Source organism: Rhinatrema bivittatum, chromosome 1, assembly GCF_901001135.1.
Source record: "Rhinatrema bivittatum chromosome 1, aRhiBiv1.1, whole genome shotgun sequence".
In the NCBI taxonomy this organism is placed as follows: domain Eukaryota; kingdom Metazoa; phylum Chordata; class Amphibia; order Gymnophiona; family Rhinatrematidae; genus Rhinatrema; species Rhinatrema bivittatum.
Genome location: NC_042615.1, coordinates 669,026,453 through 669,050,161, shown reverse-complemented (window position 1 = coordinate 669,050,161; position 23,709 = coordinate 669,026,453).

The window sequence follows — 23,709 nt, the reverse complement described above, 5'->3', positions numbered from 1 at the left end:
TAAGACTTAGTCAGCTTTAACGCACGCAGGTAAGTGGATTTCAAATATGATCATGTGAAGAACATTCCAAGTTTTACCAATTTATTATTTACTTATTTATTTAGAAGATTTTTTATATACCATCTATAGCAGAAAAACCATGCTAGGTGATTTACAACAGAGTATAAAACAGTGAGTCCACCAGTTTGCCCAATCCGATTCAAGGTCATCCATACCCCTCTGTTTTTTCAGCCTGCACTTCCCCCAGTTGACCCAGATGCCTCACCCAGTCATTTTAGGCCTAAACGAGAATTATGCAGACTTACACCTCATCAAGGGTGAAGTAAACATGTGCAGCTAACTGCCGAATTTAAAATAGGGATTTACGTGCGTAACTTTTGTCCCCGCTCCAGAATGCCCCTGACATGCCCCAACTCTGTGCCCCCTTTATTTTGTTTACTCACACATGTGCATATACACACAAAAGGGGTAGATTTTTAAACCTACGCGTGCGTCCATGTGCACGTGCTTCCCAGTGCGCACATATGGACACGCCAATTTTATAACATGCACGCACCGGCACGCACATGTTATAAAATCCGGGGGCCATGCACACATGTACGCCGGATTTTATAATCCGTGTGAGCAATGTGCGAAAGGGGGGTACTTATGCAGTTTTCACGCGGTGACGCATCCTGGGAGGGAAATTCCCTACCCCCCTACCTAACCTCCCTTCCCCTTCCCCTCTCCTTCCCAGATCTAACCTACCCTACATTATTTTTTTATTTTTTTTTTATTTTTTAAGTTGCTGCTCCTCCGGAGCAGAAGCAACTTGCGCGTGCCAGCCAACTGCCAGCGCGTGCTTCCCCGGCACAGCGACAAATGGCCACTGTACTGGCTGCCTCAAGCCCCACTCCTCCCCACCCTCTTTACGTTCGTGGCTGGGCCCGTTTGAAAATTGGCCCTGCGCGCGTAAGGCCCAGCCACGCGCATAAACCCTGGGATTTACGTGCGCCGAGGTTTAAAAATGTACCTGATAATTTGCGGCTTTTAAAATAAGCGTTGCTTATGCATGACCCATATACTCGCGTATGGGCCTTTTAACGTGAGCAATGCTTTTAAAATTCACCCTTTATTATTAGAATGTTTTCATAACGTAGTAAGTCTCCTTCGGAGTGATGGGGAAATTACTGTAGCTGATCATCAGATGCTGAAGTAGACCACAAGTAGCAAATAAAGAAAATCAGTTATATCTCAGGATTCTGACGCTGCCTGGCCTATATTGCCATTTCTTGAATCACAAACTTCATTCTGGAAGCCTGAGATACTTAAAAATTGTGGCAAAACAGAGACAATTCTGTGTCGTAATTACTTTTCTGTAACACATCTTCAATGTCAATCCTCATACAATTCCCCAAATCCTTAGACTTTTATCTTCCTTCACTACTGCTTTCACAGCAATCTTCGCACAGGCTATATCAGTCAAAGATCAATGGATCTTATGTTCACCAGCTTAATCTCATTCTAAGGTTAATATGAAACAGCTGGAACCCTCAGCTCTGATATAGTGTAATTGGAGCAAAGCATCTCCACCTAATCTTGTTGCACTGTATTGTTTGTTCCTACTTAGCAAGCTTGTGCTCTCCTCATCCCTACATCTATACCCATTAAATTGCAGGATGCCCCTCTCCGTGGTATACTGGGGCAGCAGTAGGCCGCAGCCATGTTTAGAATGGTTAATTCTGGCTCTGTTTCCTTAGAAATCCACATCCTTTCAGGTGATTAAACACCAGGGGCATGAAGTCAAGCAAGCTGTCCCTGCTCACTTTCCTTCCACTCACAGAATTCTCTGGAAAATCTACAGATTGTCCAGACTCAAAGAAGTGTGTCAGGAGTATCCCATTCTGCTTTGAGCCATAGGGTTACACTAATGTTTAACCTAAAACTCTTCTGGATATTTTAAGACCATCATTTCTTGTCCTATGGAGAACAACTGTAAACCTCAGTTTTCTTTTTTTTTTTCCAGGCTAAATTTCTTCATGCTATGCTCTGGCTCTTGCTTATCACCTGTATCTGAATCTCTGACAATATTTCTCATTAATGCACAGTCTGTAAAGTAAAAAGGTTTCAATATTATTTGACTTGCTAATCACTGAATTGCCAGATGTTTTTATTTATTACTGAACCTTGGTTACTAGACTCCGATGTGCCATTATTGAACTGTTTATGTCCCACAAGTTTGTGTTTTGGCCTCTCAATCACACGCTAAGGGGCACGGTGGAGGTTTATTGATTATTTTTAAAGAGGTCTGGAAATGTTCTCATGAAAATCTGGGTGAGGGGTCCTCCTGTGAGATGTTGGTTTTATTTTCAAAAGAGTTCAGCTGTTGTCTGACATATGCTCCCCCAAGCTTGTTAAATAGAAGTTGTTCTGTGTTTTTTTTGAATAATTGTTGAGATCAAAAGTTGATTTAAATAACATGATTATCCTGGGTGATTCATCTCCACATCGATCATGAATGGGGAGATTGCGGAATATAAAACATGCTAAATAATAACATGCTATACCTTTGCCCACTAACTGCAAAAATTATTTGGAAGAATTTACTTCTCTGGGTTGGAAATAAATTGTCAGTAAGTCTACCCCTAGACTTTCTGGATCTGGTTGTTTTCAGCTCCTAATTATAAAGTTTCTTTTCTCTATGCTTTCATGTCAGACCTGTTCTTTGTTCCGATCATAATTTGATTTCCTTTTGTTTTCCCTGTCAGCTGTTTCATTATATATCAACCAATACTGATATAATGAAAAGAGGTTTTTTGGACACTGATCATGTACGGGAAATCCTTGCTCCCGAGCTTGAGAAGTCTGATCCAGAAAATGCTGATGCTGCAGTCTTATCTTGGCGTGGTATTCTGATTAATAGCCTGGATAAAGTTGCACCCCTTAAATCCTTCAAACATCATGGTTTTAAAAAAAAGGACCTTGGTTTTCCACCAAGCTCTGCACATTGAGACAGTTGCTCCGAAAATACGAACACGAATGGTGTAAAGTTAGAAGTTTAGAATTCCTGCTCTTATATAAGGATTGTTTGATTGAATATACTATAGACAGCAGATTAATAATGTGAAAAATTATTTTACTTGCAGAAACTACAAGCTGTATTTTGTCCTCTAAATCCATGCAACATGAGTATTTTAAAAGTAATTAAAAACACCATTACTCCTTTGCTGACATTGCTGATCAATGCCTCTTTAAGGAAAGAACATGTCCATCATGCCTTAAAGTATGAGATCTTTATTGAAAAAGCCAAGCCTGGACCCTCATGATCATGCAAATTACTGACTAATTTCATCTCTTTCATTTACTTCTAAACTGCTTGAACATAACATAGTAACATAGTAATGATGGCAGAAAAGGACCAAATGGTCCATCCAGTCTGCCAAGCAAGCTTCATATGATAGTATCTGCCACACCTTGCAGGTTTAAGACATACCATGCAGGTTTAAGACATATGGTCTTAAAACATTTTAAGAACTTCCTGGATGATCACCAAGTTCTCAACTACCTACAATTTGGTTTCAGGAAGGCCTTGAGCACTGAAATTGTATTAGCTTCCCTAACTGATGCTCTCAGATGTAGCCTTGATGCCAGGAACAGATATATTCTGGTGACTTTGGATATCTCAACTGTTCTTGATCACCAGATCATATTGTACAGACTCGGGGAGTGTGTATTCTGGCACTGTTCTCCAGTGGCTCCGCTCTTACCTTTCTGGATGTCAACAATTGGCAAAATCCAGAACAGATCTCTCAACATGGTATCTCCAGAATACTGTTGTCCAGCAAGGATGAGCTTTTTCTGCTCTTCTGTTTAACATCTACATGAATCCAGTTTGCAGACTTCTAGATGGGCTTTGTTTGGGATACCAGTTGTATGATGATGAATACAATTTTACATCCAAATGGGGTCATCATGAAAAGAAACTTCTGCACTAGTCCCTTATTCTGTGTCTGCCATACATTAATGACTGATCCATAATAAACTAGGGGTCCATATTCAGCCACTGAGTGGCTAGATAAGTTATCCAGATACACCTATCTGACTAACTTAACCAGAATATTCAGCAATGCAGCAGCACCACTGAATATACCTGGCTGTCTTAAAAGTTATGCAGCTAGGTATATCCGGCTAACTTTAGACCTGCCTGCAGCGCAGCTAGAGTTAGCCGCTAACTACGCTCCTCTCTGGAATGACTACTACCCATCCCTGACATAACCAGCTAAATTCTTACCAAGTAAAGAATTATTCGGCTAGAATTTAGCTGGATAATTGCTGAATATTTTGGCTAAGCCATTTAGATGGATAACATTTCAGTTATCCATCTAAATGGCTTTTGAATATCTACTCCCACAAAAACTGTTTTAGCCTTTCAGCATACTATTTTAATTCAACCTCAGCAGTCTATCCAAATTGAGAGTCTAATTGTGCCAGTATCCCTGATTGTTAAAAGTCTAGGTGTTCTTCTTGACTCCGCTCTCTCTTTCAAGAGTCAAATTAAATCTATTGGCTGCACTGAGTTCTTTAAAATATGTGTTTTACATTATCATGTCACTATTATTCCCTGCAGACTTTCAGTTTATTGTACAGGATTTGATACTATCCCTTCTAGATTATTGCAATGCTTTAATTGGTCTCTCAGAATCATCCCTTAAAGCCTTGTAGATGCTACAAAATAGCTTGATGTCATGCCACTCAATGCAAGCCCATATCTCCCCATGCTTCAGGAGTTACATTGGTTTCCAATTCATTCACATGTGATGTACAACATTTTATTGCTTGTTCATAATTTCCTTGCTTTAGAATCCTTTCCCTGGGTTAATGCACTTCTATGGGTTTATAACCCTTGTTGAGCTTTGTGATCCTCTGAGAGAGGGTTTCTTGGATTTGCCTTTAGCTTGCCAGGCTCACCTAGCTGAGATGCATGAGCTGGCATGTTCAATCACTGCACCAGATCTCTGGAACTCCCTGCCCATGACATTGCATCCTATAAGTTAAGTTACACTAAAACTTTTAAAGGAATTCTGAAGACTTATTTATTTGAGTGTGCTTTTAATTGATATCTCAGTTTATTGTAGTGAAAAGACACTTTCCAGATTTTATTGTTTTTCTGTTTTAATACTTATAGTTTTTGTATATTTTATTTTGTTGTAATATACTATTTTATTTTGTACGTACTCTGCTTTGAACCATCTTGGTAAATAGCAGTATACAAATTTTTTTATGTTACTATGTACTGCCTACTCGTCATAAAAGTTTTGTTATTTATGCATATTCAGTGATTCAGTACTTGAGGGAAGCACTGCCAGAAATACATGCAGATACATCAATTTGAAATTAGAGCAAATGATTGACCCACATATAAGCCAATTAGGAAATAATTCTCAATTTATATGCAGACATATATGCTTAGCCTAGCTTGCTATTTAACATGAGTTGGCACTGGGGTTCTTGTCCATTAAGGATGGGAATTAACAAACATAACTCTGAAATGAAGAGAATACACTCAATGGTTAACTCCAGCTGATATATAAAATGAAACACTACAATACATACTGGATTGTTTCCTAGGAAGATCTCTCTCTACTTGAGATAGATATCAGATAAATACTTATAGTAGGATAACAATTTTTATATAGTTCTGCTCTTGTTACGAGCGCGCGCGGGCACGGTCGTCTCGGGCGGGTGGTGAGCCCTTGGGCCACGGCAGGACCCCAGGAGGAGCCCAAGGCCACACCGTGGGAGGTGAGCTGAGCAGGCATGGTGAGCCAGGCAGGCAGGAACGGAAGCAGGAAGTCCGGCCCTCAGCCGGACCTGCATGCCCATGGTAGCCAACACGGGGAAGTTGACTAATGAACGGTCCTCCGACTGTTCCCGGCCCTTTCGGACCTGCCGCAGGGAACGGCAATGGGCAGCAGGCCGGACAGAGGCGAGGGCAGACAGAGTCCTTAGCAGAAGACATCAGACGGGGCAGAAGCAAGACGGAGACATCAGGTCAAGGGCTGAAGCGAGACACAGGAAAGGCCCAGGCGAGCAGGAACTCCGATGCTGGGATACTCACATCCGAAGCCCCCTCGGCTGGCAGAAGCTCAAGAGCCCGTGGGACGAATCCCTCCTGTTGGCCACTCCAGGGCCCAACAGGACAGAAGGCTCAGGAACCAGGTCAAGGCAGAGACAGGTAGACATCCGGACAAGGGCTGAAGCAGACACTGAAGACAAGGCTGGACGGGAACATTGCACTGTCCATCAGGGCGCCCTACTCAGCCCGCCCGTGGGACTGAGTCGCGGACCACCCTGTCCCAGACGCGCCCTACACAGCCTAGGAAGGCTGGTCGCGGACCACGCTGAGAAGGAGGGCGCGGGGAAGACCCAGGCGAACAGGAACTCCGATGCTGGGATACTCACATCCGAAGCCCTTTCGGCTGGCAGGAACAGGAGCAGACAACAGGCACACGTCAAGGCAGACATCAGGAAACACGTCTAGGCAGACATCAGGAAACATGGAGGACCTGGACCGGCAAGGTTAAAGACAACTGTAATGCACAGATCCCAGGCCGAAGACAAGCAGGAGTCGGAGTCACGGACCGGAGTCAAGGCAGGCTGAAGACAAGCAGGAGTCAGAGTCACGGACCGGAGTCAAGGCAGGCTGAAGACAAGCAGGAGTCGGAGTCACGGACCGGAGTCAAGGCAGGCTGAAGACAAGCAGGAGTTGGAGTCACGGACCGGAGTCAAGGCAGGCTGACGACAAGCAAGAGTCATAGTCACGGAGGACCTGGATCGGGAGAGGCCACAGGCAACTGTGTAACCCAATCCGAAGGCAAAGACACAGAGAACCGAAAGTCCTTAAATACTGGAGGTAGAAGGCAACTCCCTGGGAGGAGCTTGCCAGGACCGCCCACCGCTGGTCCTATAACTAGGGTAGAGAGCTGCGGGCCAGCCCCTAGGGAAGGGCGTCGCCCAACAGGAAGTCCAAACACTGAGGCTGCAAGCCACCGGCATGCCTCAGGAGCAGCTAGGCCTCTCAGGCCCTGGAGCAAGTCCTGGAAGATGCGCAGGCGAGGCCCTGGCTTCAGAGCGGCCTCTGGAGGAAGGTAAGAGACCTCCTGCAGCGCAGCAGCAGGGGGGATCGCAACAGCTCTTGTGAATTAAAGGATGGTATTTGTAAAACAGATGTTACTTGAAGAAGAAAATCATTACTTTTCTCCAGCACAATCTACAATGACTTCAAACACAATCTGATAATTCTAGAAGAGTGCTGTCTTCTGCCCACCACCCCTGAGTCTGTACTCTTTTCTCAAGCAAGTATAGTAACGGCATGCTCAGGTATTTGGAATCCCAAACAAAGTTTTCTTAAAGGTCCTGAATCCTGAGTTGAATAGCTGTGTAAGTAAAATTCAAAGACACTCACGGCATCTGAACTCTTCCGACATGGTGATAGTAAAAGGGGTATGCTTTTGTTTTAAACAAAAATGAAAATGTCAGCAGTTCCTATTTCATTTTGTAAAGAAAATGAAAGGGAAAAAAAAAAGAAACTGGTTTCAATTTTCACTTGCTTCATTTTAAAAGTGAAAGTTGACACAAAAATGACCCCTCCCCCTGAAATGAAAGAAAATGAAAATTTTCATCATGCATACCCTTAGATGGTATACTACACACTTATCTTTGCTCTTTTTCACTGTATTGTAGGTTTCACTAGGTCAGGTGAGGCCAACTCGTCCTCAAGAGCCACAAACAGGCCAGGTTTTCAAGATATCTACCATAAATATGTAATCCTTGGGTAGGATGGCTCTCATAGACTGAACCCAGGGGCTCATAGAAGGAGAGATGGACCCTATCTGCTCTATTTCTCTAAAGATAGCATTATGCATCTGAGTTCCAGGGCTCCTAGTGGGGGGAAGTGTAGCTTCAAGGCCCTTTTGCATTAAACACCATATAAGCCCCTTTTCCTTCTTGGTAAACAGCACTGATAATAGTCACAGTCTTTTGCATCCAAAATTCACACTGAGAAGTAGTGTGGTTTCCAACTTCTTTACTGATAGTTGATTAGATGACTGAAGAATATTTACAGCTCTCATATCAGATTACAAATAAAGTCAAAGTCTAATTAGGAAGAAGAAAGATTAATACATTTGTGACTTCAATGTAAAGTCTGTGATTCTCTGTGGAAGAAAATGTTCCTTAATACATGATCTCCTTCTCTTTCCAGTTAGTCAGATTAAAGATAGTTCAGTCCTCCTTCCACTCCCAAATTTATCACATCTTCTCCCCAATGTAGAATGGATAAAGACCCAATACTTTATCAGAATGTAAGTCCCAGTTGTCATACCTTTCTACTTAACTACTTTAGACCTCCTCATGACAGAACCAGTGGGCCCTCTCCTCTCAAGTGCAGCACACTTGAGTCAGCAGCAAACACAGTTCTTAAACAGCTTCAGATTATTCCCTCTCTCCATTCCTCAGGCTCTGGGTCTGGAGATAGGAAGTAGCATAGTCAGGTGAAGCAGAGGTCCGGGCTTGGAGAGCGTCAATGGCGTGGTCAGGCAAAGCAGAGTCAGATTCATGTAGTCAATCCGAAGAATGGAACAAGGTAGGAACGAGGAGACAGGAGCCAGGAAAAAATGAGGAACAGGAACATAGAGATGAGACAAATCTCAGGAGGCAACGAATACTCGACCAGCGAGGAGACCTGTTGCAAAGGCAACACTAGGAAGCAGAGCCTGAGCTTAAATACTATAGCTGTGAAAACATCATCATCCGGGCCGTGGCTAGATTCCCGCCACGGTCCCTACTTAAACTTCAATGGTGCGCGCGCGCGCACCTAGGGAGGGACGCAGCACGAGTAACAGCATCTCTCCGCGGGCCACGTGGAGAGGCCCAATGAGAAGTGGCAGCAGGACTGGGAATGCCAAGGACCACGGCAGGGTTGGAGGCACCGGGGAAGGCCCGAGGATGGAGCTGATGGCCCACCGCTGCCAGTGAGGAGGAACCAGGAGCTGAAGTCCTTGAGGAAAGGTGAGGGGGCCATGCCGCGGATCTGCCATGGACGGCACGCGTAACAGGTCCATCAGAAGCTGCCCCATAATGTTGGTATTTAGAACCCCTTTAAAGATATATTATAAATTTTATAATAATGTTTATACAATTTTATATTATTGTTAATAAAAAAATTTCATACTTAACTGGATATATCGTATTGAATTTTTTTCAATAATATCTTTGTTGATTTTTATATCATATTATTATTATTATTATTATTATTTATTTCTTTTATATACCGACATTCAATCGAGATATCACATCGGTTTCCAGATAACCAAGGGAATAGGGCGTAGTCCGCCCTATTTTACAAAAAACAATTATAACATATTATAACAGTGGTACATGGAACAAAAGGTTATAGGATATAACAAAAGGTTATAGAAAATAACATATGTACATGAATGTGTTGTTGATAAAATAAAATTGGGATAAGGGACTTGTTGGGTAGGTAATTTAGGAATAGACAAATACACAAATACACAAATACACAAATCCGAACATTAAAATGTGTCACAAACTTAACCAAAATATGAAAATAGAGAGTCAACTATCAACATAAACTCCCATGGAGAACAAGCAAATATTAATAGTGACCATAACCGGAATTAAAAATGGACCATCATACTAAGCACTCCCGGTCAAAAAAAACCTTCATTGCTTTACAAATAATCATCAGTCCTCAATGTTAAATGTTCAAGTCTATTTTAAACTTTTAAATGCATATAAAAATTGAAAAGCAACTTAACTTTTAGTCGCTGCTATCCAATTAGAAATCCCAAGAGTCCCGACACATGCCATGTTTCTAAGATCCTGCATCAGGGGATTAATTTGTTGAAGCACTATAACTAAAAGAGATAAAGGTCAAATAAGAATCCTTTCCAATAAAACACATGTAGCACATTGAATAAATGCTGCTCACACCATCACCCACTCCTTCATCCGTTCCACCAGGTCAAAACCAACCCCAGAAGCTTTCCTCCACTATATATAGCTCAAACCTAAATGGAGATCCAATTGTTATTTACATTAGTGATGACATCATCTGTATCCACTTAGACATATTAAAATGAATGTGGAATGAAAAAAAATGGCTTCAGCTACAAAAGGTAAAGGCCACATCAGAATCCTTTAAAATACAGCACTAACAAATAGTACATAGAGTAAGATTGCACATACCCTCATCCTCTTTTCATCTTTTACATGTGATCTATCGATTCAATGTTGACCCCAGAAGTTGTCATTCACTATAGCTAAATCAAACCTACATGAAGACCAATCACTGGTTATTTCAGGGATGACATCATCTGTATCTGGTCTGCTATATTGAAATAAATATTCCAATCAAAAAAATGGAAGAATGTGACATCATCAATCACTATGACAATAGCACTAAATAAGGGGTAGATTTTCAAAGGGTTGCACGCATAAGATACACACGCAACCCCCGAAAACCTACCCCTGCTTCCCCCTGTGCGCACTGAGCCTATCTTGCATAGGCTCGGCGGTGCGTGCAAGCCCAGAGACGAGTGTATGTCCCGAGGCTTGCAAAAAGGGGAAGGGCGTGGGCAGTCTGGTGGGGCGGGGCGTGGTGTGGCCTGAGCCTCCAGGCACAGTGGCCATTTGCCGCTGTGCCCGGGATCGCGGGCCGGTCGTCAGCCAGCGTGTGTAAGTTACACCTGCCGGGAGGCAAGCGTAACTTCTTCAAGATAGGTAAGGGGGGGTTGTTCTAGGTAGGGCTGGGGGGGTGGGTTAGGTAGGGGAAGGGAGGGGAAGGTGCGGGGGGGCAGAAAGAAAGTTCCTTCCGAGGCAGGCTGCGCGGCTCGGCATGCACAAGTTGCACAATTGTGCACCCCCTTGCGTGCGCCGACCCTGGATTTCATAACATGCGCGCGGCATAGATTTGTTCGCCTGGTTGAGCAAAGAAATCTGCGCCCGCGTGCAGGTTTTAAAATCTGCCCCTAAGTGAATACCACTCTACCTCCAAAGAGAAAATAATCCACATTTTGAATACATTTAAAACATTACAATAATTCGATAAAACTGATATGATACATTAGCAAAAATAACAAAAACAAAAATAAAATAAAATCAGATAAAATATTCAACAATGGTACCAAAACACAGTTAATCATACCACTCTAGATTAATCTACTAAATGCAAGGGTGAACAACCAGATTTTGCAAGATTTGTGGAAATACAAATAATCTGTAGTTAAACAGTTTTCTTTGGCAGTGCAGTCCAGAACGATGGACCCAGACAAAAGAAAGTTTTTAGTATGATATTCATTAATCAAGCCTGTTTTGGGGGGGTATTTCTAAAAGAACCTCTTGAGAGGCTTGTTAGTTTCTTTTTGGAAAGCACTAGGGAACACGCTCTTTCAAATATCATGGACAAACATTAGGAAGTGATTTAAATACAAACAATAACATTTTAAATTGCATTCTGTAAGTTACAGATAACTAATGAAGTAAATTTAATGTTGGCAAACTGTGAACACAGAAATCTGGCTGCAGTATTCTGAATAAGCTGTAGCTGATGCAATACAGAAATCCTACTTAAAATGAATTACAATAATCCAAACAATCTGTTAAAAGTGCTTGGATAATTGTTACTAAATTATCTCTTGGGAAAGATGGGTGCAAGTTACAAATCAGTCTAAATTGACTGAAACAGGATTGTACAACCCTTATAATTTGACTTTGAAAAGAGAGATCTGAGTCTACAATAAATCCAACAATTTTTACTTCAATCTTAATAGATAATACTGTCTCCTCTACAGTTAAGCATGATGCAGAGAGAAAAAGTGATAGTTCTGTAATAATATAATATTTCTGCCTTTTCAGACTGATCTTCAGCTTACTGGTCATTTTCAGACATATATAAATTTGATTAACAGACCGAGAACTAACTGAACCTAATTTACAATATAATTGTGGGTCATCCACATATGATAAAAAAAACAAAACCTCCAGTCCAGTAGATCTAATTATCTCTCCCAGGGCTGCATATAGATGTTAAATAAGATCTGGGATGATACATACTCCCTGGGGAACAAGGCATTCCAAAGACCATGGTAAGGACAGTTCCTCTCCCAATTTAATGCAAATTGTGCAGTCTGACAAATAAAGAGGAAAACCAAGTTAACGTAGTGCCTGTGATACAGAGGATCTGAAGCCACTGCAGACGTTATGGTCATGGTATTAAATAATGTTGATAAATCGAACAGAATCACTACTGAAAATCTTTACCGAGATCCAGATTTCTATGTAAATCATCTCTCAATGCAAAGAGAACAGTTCCAGTACTGTAATTTCTCCTAAAATCAGACTGTGCCACATCCAGAAAATCTCATTCATCCAGTAACAACTACCTGAGAGGCTACTGCCCTTTCTATTAGTTTACTTTAAAAAAAAGACAAATTTGACATTTATTATCTTGGGGTCTGCATTTTATTTCTACAATAAAGGGCAAATCAGGATATGCTGAAGATTAGATGAAAAAACTCCAGATTGAAGAGATGAATTAATTATACATTGGAGTGGTTCTAGAAAGAACAGTGCTCCCTCCTAGAGCAAAAACGGCCTTGGGTCACGACTACAATAGCCTGGATGAACCTGAACTAACTATTTTTGAACTCAGAGGAGCAATGTGGCAGCATCTTGCTCAGCAGTCTGTCTCTGCCCAATTCCAGATGTTGGTATTGTCAGAAGACTGCCTCTGCATATTGAAAAAGGAACAATCAGGGTAATGCAAATTGTAATGAAGCTAATAAAGTGTTATGTGATTCCGAGCAGCGACTGACTTATAAGTTCCTGTAAAGGGGGATGGAAGTTTATTCTTTTTACTGAAAGGCAGAAAGGAGAGAATTTTTTTTTTTTTCATAACAGAATGTCATTATTTTTATTCAGCAAATACTTTCAAGGAGGAAATCCTGAATTTGGATGAACTGAATCAACTAAAATACTAAGAACTCATAAAAATAAATAATTCTCTTTCTAAGCATTACCTTCCATAATTGAATTCTTATTTTATGTGATATATAGGAGAGGACAATTATTGCCTTCCTCAGTTCAATTTATGTGACTTGGTGTCATTTTACCTAGCTAGAGTAGTGCAAAATAAACTGTGCTCCATGGGGTTATTTATAAAGTGATTTAATAAGTTGGTCTTTATTTCTACCCTGCAGTGAAATTTATTAGGCACAAATTGCTAATGACAGAAAACCTACTATTAAAGGACAAAGAATCTCAGAAGCAGGAAGAGAAAATGATGTCTAGTGGTCAAAATGAGAAAAGTCATGGCTGTGAACAGTCGTTTCCTGTAAATAAGGCCACATATGGCCTATTTCATCTCATTCCTTTGAGAAGAATGGGAGAAAAATAATGATTCAGATCCATGGCTGGAATTCTAGTCTTATGTATTTAGACTGTGAATTTTCAAAATACAGCCTTTATGCTAACAAAGTGACCTTGAAATCATCAAACTATAAGGGTGCTATTTAAGGTATTTAGGAGTTTGATATGACATACTACCCAGTGCACCTCACAAAGCCAATGCAAAAAAAAAAAAAAGTCTACGCATTGCACTGTCCCTCTGAGCTGTGCGTGGCTATGTCCACACAGAGGTTGTGAACACACACAGAGAAAAACAGACAAGAAATCCCAATATTATTTGAATTTCTGTATATTAGCTCGTAGGGCACAAATTTGAACTTGGCTTATAAAAAGTTGCACAAAAAGAAAATGTTTGCACATGTAGTCTTTCAAAAATTTGAGGGAACATTGCTGCACAGGGTAACACAATGGTACAGAGTGAAGAGAGCAATTGTGAAGAAGAGACAGCAAAAACGGAACCATCTGTGCAGGCTTAAAAATATGTGTATCTCTGCTCCCCAAAGTTCACCCAATATTTTGTGCATGCTCAGGATCTTTTAGTACATGCGCACTCTTTGTGGCACACACACACACTTTTGGTTATGCTGGGGCAGGTTCATTCCAAAATGGCTGCCTGGAAAGAAATACAATTTTTTTGCCTCAGGACATGGCCAGGTAGGCCTCCCTGATATTGACCAATGAGAACAATCTGTTCCCCATCTGCTGCAGTATCCAGGAATGCTGCCAAATAGTCCAGAGACACAGAGCAAGTCTGAAGAAGAAAGGGTCTCTGGAGTCCATAGCAGCTAGATAAGAGCATAAAAGAGATCGAGAAAGAAATGAGAATCACACAGAGGCAATGTTGGAGGATAAGCCCATACCCACTGAGGCCAATGTAATAAAACCCACTTTAAAATTGGAGTTAAATCGTAGTGCGGGTTTTACTTAACATACATGTTAAAAACAAGAGTCCCCGCAGGATGCAGTAAGTAAATGAAACGGGAGTTAAAAATGCACGCAGGGACGGTAACTTCCAAACAGGCACGTGGGTGCCCATACATGTGTGTATGGGTGCGCAAAGGGACATATGCTGGAATTTTAAATCATGTGCACAGTTGCGTGCATATGATTTAAAATACGCCTACCGTGCATATGTATGCTTCTAATTTTAAGCAGGTACTCGAGCAAACGAACTTCGCCAAGGTAAGCATATTTTAAAACATGTTCATGAGAAGGACATTCCCAGTTTTACCAAGTAGTCCACCAGTTTACCCAGTCTATCTCAAGGTCATCCTGACCCCTCTGGTTCTTCAGCCTGCAGCCGTGTGTCATTCCCCTCCCCTCCCCCCAGATAACCTGGACCCTTCACCCTGTCATGTTAGGCCTAAAAAGCGATTTCTGCAGACTTATACCTCATCAAGAGCAGCAGTAACTATACATGGCTAACAAGCTGCCACGCGCTGTGGGCACAGGTTTTAAAATGTGTATTTACACGCATAGCTGTTGGCCTCTCCCCGGAACGCCCATGTTCCACCCCTTTTCTGCCCTTGTTTTTTTGCTGGAGCATGTGCATATACATGCGTAATTAGTGGCTTTTAAAATACTTGGCACTCACCCACGACCCAGAGACTCGTGTATATGGGCCTTTTAATGCAAGCAATGCTTTTAAAATTTGCCCCAAATAAAAAAATGTGCACTAAAATGCGAACATAACTGAAAAATCCGCACTACAGAAAAGTGCTTTAAAACAGGAGGAAGGCGATAAATGCTTGCAGTGACCAAAATGACCTTGCATGCAAGATTGGCACTGGGCATCCCGACTTGGGCACAATCTCACTTACAAGACCATTTAGACAAGGCATACCAAGTGGAATCAAAAGGTAAGCTGTCTAGGGAAGGCACCTACAGGTAAACATGCACTTCTTTGTTGTGCATCTCAAATGGCTGTAGTTGCTTGTTCCAGAGAGCTTACCCTTTATTTCACTTAGCAAAATGGCTTTGTATGCAAGATTGGCACTGGGTATCCCAATTTGGTCATAATTTTGCATGCAAGTCCATTTAGGTCACACACTTTCCAACTTCAAGTGCTTACCTCCCTAACCTTGGTTTAATGCACTTAAGTGGATTTTCTGGTAGCTGTGATGATCTATTGCTGTGCCCACGTGGTAATTCCTTTCTACCAGACTGGGCACAACAAAAGAATAACTTTGACCACCAGAAATGTGAGTTTACTCCATCTCAGACCAGAGAAGACATAAGCTCTCTGGGGCTTGCACCTACTGCTGTATAAAACATAAGCGCTCTTGCAAGCGCACCTCCAACTGAATGATACACACATGGTGTTGTGCATCCTGACTCTGAAGTACTGTTCAGCTGTAGGTGCACGCCCCAGAGACCTCCTGGGTCAGAAGTGGAGTACCACACAATGCACAGCAATAGATAACATTTGCCACCAGAAATGTGTTTACTCCACTTCAGACCCAGGAGCTAAATTTCCAATGGAAGCTTTTTGAGGCAGGCACCAGTCACATGTTTTCTTTGATCTCCTGAATGTTAAAGTGTCTACTGTTCAGCTGTAGGTGCTCACCCAGAAGCCCTATGCTTCATTCATCTAGCTGTAGGTATGATCCCCAGAGAGCTTATTATTTTACTTTATTTGCCATTCCTTATTAAAATAGCCTTGAATGAGAGAATGTGCTCACAAGTTTGGATGTGCAGCACCAATCTCACATGCAGTGCCATTTTGGCAAGATATGGCAAGTAAACTCAAAGCATAAGCTCTCTGGGGTGGGCACCTTCAGCTGAACAGTATGAACTTTGGTGCTGGGCATCTGACTTTGGCTCCCTGTTCAGCTTTAGGTGTGTGTGTGTGTGTCGTTCCCCCCCCCCCCCCCCCCCGAGAACTTATGCTTTGATTTTACTTGCCATTCTCTGCCGAAAGAGCCTCGGATGCAAGAATTTGCTCTTGGGAGTGGGCACTTAACAACTAGTTGATCAAGGTGTATGCATCTACAGTTCAAAAGTACACCAAAGTTGGATGCACAGTGCCAGTGTACTGTTGAACTGAGGGTGCCCTCCCCGAGAGCTCTGGAAATTAAACCTCTGGGTCTGAGGTGAAATAAACTCACATTTCTGGTGGCCAGAGTTATTCTATTACTGTGCCCAGTGTGGCAGAAGTAGCTAGGCACTACCACACTGGGCAGGCACAGCAGTAGTATTATATGGCAACCAAAATGTAAGTTAAGTTTTACTCCTGTTCTGACCCAGGAGTTAAATTTGCAGTGTTAAGAAAATGAGCTTTAAGATGTCTGCCCTTGAATGCAGCTCCCTGTTACTGCCTTCTTTTACATGGGATTTGCATGCACCCATGCTATTCTTAGTAAAGATGCCTGTTTTGAGAGTGAGAGGAGAAAGAACTTTGTTCCCTACCTCATTACCAGCAGCTGTTTGACCCGGGGGTAAGCGCTTGGAGCTTTCCACGACGGTAATCGCCGGCTGCTGTGAGCTGTGACGTCAAGGGGCGGACCAGGAGGCGGGACCCAGAAGCAGCCTATATCATCGGCCCAAAAGAACACCCTTCCGAGAGCGAGAGGAGAAAGAACTTTGTTCCCTACCTCATTACCAGCAGCTGTTTGACCTGGGGGTAAGCGCTTGGAGCTTTCCACGACGGTAATCACCGTCTGCTGTGAGCTGTGACGTCAAGGGGCGGACCAGGAGGCGGGACCCAGAAGCGGCCTATATCATCGGCCTAATTGCGGCGCTCAGCAGACGCCAGCGTGCCGCCAAAGCCGCGCGTGCTGGGCTTTGCCGGACTTCGCAGGGATTCGCCTAAGGTAGCCCTCCTTCTTAAAATTTGCTTGTTTCATATAATATGTAGATTGTTATATTTCCAGAGGTAATATGTTTGATTATTTGTGTCTTTCCTTCAATATTTATACCTGTTGGTTTAAATTGGCTGCATAGTTTGAGACGAAGCATATGTTCTCCCTTGAATTGGTATTAAATAGATTATAGGAATTAAATTATGCCTCCTAAGTGGAAAGGGAAGGTTAGGGTTTCCCCCTCCCTTCCCTTACCCTCTCCTATTCAACAGGAGATCAGTCACTTCTTGATCTCTCCTGCACTTAGAAAACAAGGAACCGAGGAGACTGATGTGCCAGGTAGCTGGGGAGAGCTACCTGGCCTGGCAGAGGAGGCGTCCTTGAGTCCCCACTTCAGATTACCTCCAGCACAGAGAGTTAGTGAGGAGACTCCAGAAGGTGTAAACCTAAATAACAGCGCTACCATACCTGAAGCGGGAGTAAATTTAACCCACGATAAAGGATTGATAGCAGAAGGAGCTGTTTTTGGCACTGGTTTTATCCCAGAAGAGAATGTAGATGGACTAACGTCCTCTCTCACAGAAGGGATAGAGAAACATCCAACTGGTGGTAAAACTTTAGAACTCCTAACTCGTCCTGAAGTGGTCACTTTAGACATACTATGGGACATGATGGCTGGTATGATGTCTAATATTAAAGGCTTAGATAAAAAGATGGATGCATTAAGTACTGGTAATCAAAGAGATTATCTTATGACACAGAAACAAATAAAAGAGACAACAGAAAGAATTAAAAAATTGGAAGAGCGGGAAAAAACAGTACAAAATTTTAATGCTGCAGTGGTGAAGGATAGGGAGATAATGGCTAGGAGAATTGAGTCTTTAGAAAACAATGCTAAGCGTCTTAATTTAAGATTTCTTAACTTCCCCAGAATTGTAGGGGAAGTTCCTTTGATTACAGTAAAAAAGTTTCTTACAGATAAGCTTGGCTTTCTTTCAGAAAACATTCCTGTAGTAAATAACTGATACTTTCTACCCAAGCCTAGAAATATATCTGAATTACTTTTTCAGGGTGACCTCACTAATTTCTTGGAAGACTCATCAGCACAAGTTATAGTATGGGGTAATTTACTGGTTACTTTTTCCTCTTCTGAAGACATAAATCAAATTATGAAAAGATATTTTAATAAATATCCTATTGAGTATTTCGAAAAAGCTGTTAAAATATTTCCAGACTTAGTACAATCCACACAGATTAGGAGGAAGGCTTTTTTAGCCTTTCGACAAGAGGTTATCTCCCTGGGGTTTTCATTTACATTACGGTACCCTTGTAAATGTTTGATTAAAAAACAGGAAGATATATATATATTTTCGTGCCTGATCAGTTAAAAACTTTTCTTGCAGAAAGAAGGTTACCAACCTCATCCCCAGTGTCTAATGAGTAGAAAGAAAAGAAAAGAGAAGTGCAGGTTTTATGCTAATGCCATTGCTGGAATTATTTTCGATTAATACTCCCCTTTTCTATCACCAGGTATAATACTCTCCATTTTGAGCTTGATATGTTAATGGTATAGGTAAAGGATTATTAATTGTTAGTAAATTTATGTTTCCTTTTTCTTTTTTGTTATCTAAATTTTACCATATCATGTATTTCTGATGCAAACAGTTGATAATGTTTGTATTTTGTTTGAAAATTATAAATAAAGAGTAAAGATGCCTGTTTTAGCACACATTTTTTAGAAGTTATTACCCCTGTTATATCCCAGAATTAACTTACTCCTGAAAAATATACACTAAAACAGGAAAAAAACCTGCACTAATTTTAGCATCCCCTTCTTATTTCAGCTCCATGAAACGGCACATTTTCCAGATGTCTGAGGGTTTGAGGATGCTGAGGAAGAAGGCACCAGAAGGGAAGGGGCCTGCTCTTCCCCACAATCTTTTATTTCTTTGTCATACATACAGATTTGTTGCCTATATTGTAGCTCCTTTTAATTTGGCCTACTGTTGTTCCATTTTGCCCATCTTCTCCTAGCCTTCTAGTAGTGGTATGCATACATTTTTTTTTCGTTGCCATTTCGTTTCCAGGTCCGCAGTAGGCCATTTCAATCCACCCCTGGATCGGAAAAGTTTTTTCGTGACCAATTTCGTAAAAAAAAATAAAAGCAAAAAATGTCCCAACCCGTCAAATTTAATTAAATACAAATCTCCTCCCAGCCCCCTCCCCCCCCCCCCCATGACTCACCGAAAGTCCCTGGTGGTCCAGCGGGGGTTCCAGGAGCGATCTCCCACTCTCGAACAGTCATGAAAATGGCGCCATTGGCCCTTTGCCCTTACCATGTAACAGGGGCTAATGGTGCCGTTGGCTGGCTCCTGTCACATGGTAGGAGCAATGGACAGCCTGTGCCATTTTGATTACTGGCAGTCGATGGCCCGAGAGTGGGAGATTGCTCCAGGACCCCCGCTGGACCACCAGGGACTTTTGGCGAGTCTTGGGGGATCGGGAGGGTGTAGGGGATTGTATTTAATTAAACTTGAAGGCTTGGGGCAGGTTTGGGTTTCTTTTTTAGTAGATGTGCCCTTCCCCCTAAAAAAAAAAAAAAAAACCAATAGGAAAACCACATAAAATTTCATGGGTTTTCCTTTCGGTTTTTTTGCTTCCTGAAATGCAACGAAAGAAGAAATATCGTCTTTATTTCCTATTTCATTGCAAACGACTGCACACCACTACCTTCTAGTACCTCCTCAAGGTACATTGCCATTTTACCAATGTTTGTATTTCTAAAATCCCAGATTTTGATTTTGTCATGACTTCTCTCTGTCTTGATTGCTATATCAAACCATACTGTCTAATGATCCCTGGTGCTCAGGTAGGCAATTACCCAGATATTACAGATACTATCTCCAATTGTGAGCATCAGGTCCAGTATCACTCCTCCCCTTATGGGTTCCACCATCACCATTTGTCTGAGTAGAACCTCTTGAAGGCATCTACAATTTCTCTACTTCTTACAAATTCTGCAACAGGAATATACCAATCCATTTCTAGGAGATGAAAATCTTCCATGAGCAACACTTTTCTCTTCCTTCCTACTTCTTGGATGTCTTCAGCCAGAATTCTGTCCAGTTCTTCTGCCTGAGTTGGAAGCCTGTAGACCACATCAGTGTAAATGGAAGTGTCATCATCTTTGATTAAGACAGCCCATAGCACTTTCTCCTTTCCCAATGCTCCCTGCATTTCAGTTGCATGGATATTGTTCTTGACATAAAGAGCTTCTTCTCCCCCTTTTCTGTCTTCTCTATCTTTCCTCCTCATGCCGTATCCCACGCATGAGATTTACCAAACCATGTCTCATTAATACCAACAATATCCATGTCTGTCTTCACCATTAGGGCTTGCAAATCTGGAATTTTGTTGCCCAGACTACAAGCATTGGTCCACATTGATTTACAACTTTTCGTTTTGGGCTTGCTGCTCTTCCTGGGCACCTTTTCTGTCCTTTTGCATAGGAGTGGACTTATTCTTTTTTTCTACCCGCTTACTGTACCTGTATTTGTTGGGGCAGTATTCCAATTCCTTTGGCTTCCTCCTGCCACCCCCATCCTCTAGTTTAAACATTTGCTGCAGGAAGAAATTGCTTTCCATAAGTTCTTTTTGGAGGAAGATGCTTCAGCTGATACCTCCACGTCAACCACAGCAATCATGGAATGCTTACTGACAGCAACAGGGCTCTTGGATGCTGCCTCCCCTGCATATCAACCACCACTATCATGATTTCACCCTCCACTTGCTATTGTTCCAACAGTTCAATGGAAGTCTCCCCTTACATGTCCAATACCACCTATGAAACCTCCTCCTTCCACTCTGGTAATACAGGTGTCTTCACCTTTCTCTGCTGACTTGAGGATAGCCTTATCTAAAGAGATGCATCACACCTTTGCTGCCAGACTTTAAACTATGCCCCCCCCCCCCCCCCCCCCCCCCCCCCACACACACACACACACATACACACACAATTATCAGCTCTCAGGAGTCTCTCTCGGCTCCGGTACCCTCCTGCAGCTGTGATCCCTTTGCCAGTGCCTGGCCTCCAAAGGCACAGTGAGCAGTAGTAACCAAACACCTCTATGTAGAAATACCAGAATCCAAGGCTTCCCCCCATCCCCCATTTCCTGGGATGTCCCGAGAAGACATCCCAGGAAAAAATGTTGTTTATCCTGTGCACATCTGTCACCTTTCATCTGTAAATAAATATACCTTCACCTTTGATAATTTCTTTATATTAGAATTTTCCTTTCACTTACAGCCTGCCAGTGAATCTGGTGCTGTGTCTCCCTCACTTCCTTCTCATCCAGTTTGTTTGCCTCATTTTCATCACTTTGCTCTGATAGAAGAGCATTGTGCCCTTAGGTTTCGGTCAGGTAATGAAGCTTGCAATAGGCTAAAAATATGTCATAGACATTTGTTGCATTGAAGAAAAAACATCCTCCTGATTTGTGCATACAACAGAAATGTGTTTTGAGTAGGCCAAAGGTAATGCTGTAACAGGCATTTGTTGCAATCTGTGGGTGTGCCAAGAGGATTATGAGCCAGGTTTTGAGTGGATACCCTCTATTACCTGTTAGGGAGAAGGCAGAGGAGAGAGAGATCTTCCAAGCTGGGTGGTAGTGAGGCTATCCCATGGTGGAGGCTAGAGCAGGCATCTTGGGGCAAAGTGGTAAGACAACCTAGAGAGCGAGGGAGAGAAAAGGGCAGAGATTAGTAGATGTGTCATAGTAGTGAGAGCAGCGTACCTACCTAGAAACTAACTCTTAGTAATGAGACCATCCTGGAAATGGTTATGAATTCCTGACTATGAGAGGATGTAGGTATCATGACAGGACCCTGGAAACCGGGGGCACTGCGTCCATGATGAGCTTTTTTGGCATTTCAGACCCCTGCATGACGAGGGAGTGGAAGATCTTGCAGTTGCAAAAGGTGACCTCATTGTATGCTAATGAACTTATAGGTGCATGAGTGCAATAGACATCCCCCAAAACAGAGGGAGATGTGAGCAGTTGTAAATTTTATCATTAATATACACATTGCTAAAGCAGATTATGATAAATATTACAATCCATGATAAGTCAGAGAGGTTAAGTATAACCTCATGAAGTGTAGCTAACTTCCATCTAGAACATCGGCATGCTGATATTGGCCACCCTTTTCAATGCTATTTAAAGAGTCATGAAGCCTCGAGTCAACATGGTTTTAGCAAAGGGAATTCTTGCCTTAGAAATCTATTAGATTTTTTTGAAGGTGACCTGGTTGATATAGTGTGTGTGCAACTCTTTGGCATTTAGATGGCCCTAGTCAGAGACCTGGGTAGAGTGTAGGAGTAGAGCAAACCACTTGCTACAGCTTTCCTGTGTTCTTGTTGTAAGGGCATTTTGAGTTGGCAGTTGGAAAAGAAAGAGCAGTTTTGCTTGAGTTGGGTTTTTCCCTGTTTGTGGTGTGCTAAGCTTCACAGTTTAGGTTTTCACTGAATAAGAAAGGGTCACATACCTTACTGACATGCAACTTGTTTAGTAAGAATGTCCCAAGTTTTGAGGAAAATATTTTTTATTTGCTTTTTTGGAAGCTTTTCCTGTGAAATTCCTGGTCCTTGGACTGGGTAGGGATCTCAGGGAGTCTGTTGTAAAGAAGTAAAGAAGACTCTGCTGCTCTCCATCTCATAATCCATTGATGAATCAGAAGTGACTCGCTGTAAGGAAGTTTTAATTTTTTGCCTTTTTGTGATGTGTTGTTTTGTTTTAGGGGGTAGGGAAGTTTTCCTGCCACTATTCCTGCCAGAAGTAGGAAGAAAGAAGTATTCCTACTGAGTGGAGAGTAAGTTTATCATACTACTACGACTACTAGACTAAAGGAAGTCTATTCTAAGCACATGGTGCAGCCAGGTGGGAAGTACAGAGTCAGGAACTGGTGGTAGAGGAAGGCATAGATAGGAGTGGAGTAGATGAGAAGGGGTGTAAAACAAGACAAGGGAGGAATGGTAGTAAGGAGCTGCAGAGTGAAGGCACCATCTAAAGAGAAGAACTTTGAGTAAGAACATTTTGTTCATATGGAGAACCCCATCGGGGATAACTAAATTTGGGAGTTGTGGAGTGTGAGATAACTTTTGTACCTCCAGTAATTTTGGGAAGGGAATTCTGCACACATCTAGGACAGCCCTGCCCATTGGGATGCTTATTTTTCCATGTCCTGGATGGTGAAATATTCCTGGAATCCAAATACAGAGGGACCCTTGTGAAGATAAAGAAAAGTTTGGAGAACCGAGATGATAGTTGAATATCTCAAGAAGAAGTGTGGCATATTGCCAAATATTTATTACTGAAGATCTGCAGCAGTAAAATATGTTTGGAATATCCAACCAGAGTGTCCTGCCTATTTATTTGGCACT